Source organism: Phalaenopsis equestris, unplaced genomic scaffold, assembly GCF_001263595.1.
Source record: "Phalaenopsis equestris unplaced genomic scaffold, ASM126359v1 Scaffold000002, whole genome shotgun sequence".
Classification (NCBI taxonomy): domain Eukaryota; kingdom Viridiplantae; phylum Streptophyta; class Magnoliopsida; order Asparagales; family Orchidaceae; genus Phalaenopsis; species Phalaenopsis equestris.
The window spans coordinates 60,855,940-60,858,585 of NW_018164444.1; positions in this window are offsets into that span (position 1 = coordinate 60,855,940).

Sequence of the window (2,646 nt, forward strand, 5' to 3'; positions counted from 1 at the left end):
TTTTATCATATTTTAAAAATAATTATATACTCTAAAAATTTATCATATTTTAAAAAATTAAATCTTATAAATTATAATATGATCTTCAGATTCTCTTCTTAGCTTATATTAAATCACATAATTTCATATATATCTTCAGGTTCGTCTCTTAACTTTATTTTTTTTTAGATTTATTTAGTTTCTTTGAGTGTAACATAGTTTTTGAAGTTTTTGGGAGTGAAATCTTGCATATTATCTCTATATTTGAATTTTTTATTGGTGTGATATGATATTATGATTTTATTGCGAGCCGTGCTTTAGCTATTGTGCATTAGAGTTGTGATTCATATATATATTTAAGCATTAATTTCATACAAGTTTAAACTTTTGAAAGATTTCAAATAATTCGAACTATACAAATAATTGTAAAATTTTGAACAATTCGAACATTTTAAAAATTTTAAAATTTTCAAATATATTTCAAACAAATCAAACCGAACACGAACAGCAACGTCACGAACAATTTCAAACACGAGTCTATTTCAAACACATTTAATTTCAAACGAATCGAAACGAATCGAACACGAATCGAACACGAGCTTTGTTCGTTCGTGTTTGGTTCATTTACACCCCTAGTCCTGATTGGATACCGCACGCAAAATTTGTGTGTGGTGTCTGCATGCAATAATTTTTCAAAGTTAGGGCAAAATGGTAGAGGGGGAGGATGCCGAAGAGGGTTTCAAGCAGGAAAAACAGCGAGAGGGAAATAGGATTGTGGTTTTAATTTATATTTATTTAACTTTTATTATTTTAATTGATTAATAATTAATAAATAATTTATATTTTATCAAACTAATTGTAATCATTTACAGTTAATTAATAAATAAAACTATATTTAAAATTTAAATTACTTAATAAAATTTTAAATTATTTTAATTTATATAAGTAATAATTTATTAATATTAATTTATTGATTCATAAAGCATTAGTTTAAAAAATAATTATTAATTTATAAAACTAATTATTAATTAATGTAAATGACATTTTTTATACATTTTGAGGCTTTGGATACTGATTTATATTTTTTTTATTTAAAATTTATCTTTGGATATTTAATAAATCTTGATAAATCTTACAAAATCCGTTAAAAAAGATAAAATATTCTTGAGATTTATCAGATTTAATTACTAACATGTCAAACAGTCTTCAGGATTTAATCACATCAAGATTTTATAAATCCAAATTTGTAGAATTAACTAATCTTATTTAAACTAAATCCTCCTTACAATCAAACATTCCTCAAAACAATATCTTCATTGGATCAATCATGTAATTTAACGCAATTGCTATTTTTAAATTTAATTTTAGGATAATTTATATATGTACCGCATATTTTTTATGTATTTATACATCTAACATATAAACTTTTATAGTTAGATTTATAACATTTTTGTTACATAATTCTATACATGAAAAAGTACATTTCACTTTTAAAAATAAGTAATATTGATATTTTTTGGGAGATTTAAGGACATGACACTTAAAAACTTTACTATTTACACATTCAACGCATCAAAAGTTTAATTTGTTGTGTCTCATAGTCAAAACCCTTTACACTGAAAAATTATTCAGTCCAGAGACTGGTAGCGAATAAAAAAGGGACACGTGGAATTGTGGGTCCACTATCAAAAAAATAAGCAAAATAATTTTTTTACAACGCGACCAAGCCCAAGCCTCGTCCAAGCATCCAAAAAGCATCTATTTGTCACTTTCTTATCCCGCCAATAGATCATTTTGTCATTTTGGATCCCGCCAAATTGAAAAACAGAATATTTGGTCTCATTCCGGTTTAGGGTTCAAGAATTATTTTCTTTTTGCACTTGTGTTCGTATTCGACAGCTATGGTTTTTCTGATGGATTTATCTCTTAAGCAAGAAATGTTGAGGAATCACAAAATAATTGCAAGAATGATGCCAAGGAGTTGAGTTTATTAGCTGCGGCCGAAAGCATTCCGCATGTGAACTTATTTCTTTGTATTTACTAGCAATTATTCTGGTGTGATTACTATATTATTTGATTGCAACGTTACTGTTATGTTAGAGGGTGGACGTGGTGTTATTTAAGTATTATCATGGTGTTATAGTTTTGGTAATGGTTGTATCATGGTGTTATAGTTTTGGTAATGGTTGTATCATGGTAATGTTTTGGTAATATTTTGGTTATATTCAACGCAGACTATTCAACGCGAACTATAATAAACTGACAAAATATTTTAATCAAACATAGCTTATTCCAGTCGTATTTCGACAATATTATGGTAATATTAAAGTTTGGGTGTTATTTAAGGGTAGTTGGGTGTTATTTAGGTTTTATCATTATTTAGGTTTTATCATGGGGTTTTAGGTTTTATCATGGGGTTATACTAGTGTTATTGGATTTAATTAATGATTTTACTGGTGTTATGTTGTCATTGTAATTAGTGTTATTATGGTGGTATTATGATATTATTTCCGTATTATTAGCTTTGAACTATATATTTGTGTTATTATGGTATTTTTTTTGTATTATTATGGTGTTATTATGTATTATGGTATTATTTTTGTATCGTTTCATGCTAGTTTTATTGAATTTATTAATTTGTTTTGTTTAAGCGTTATTTTTGTCATT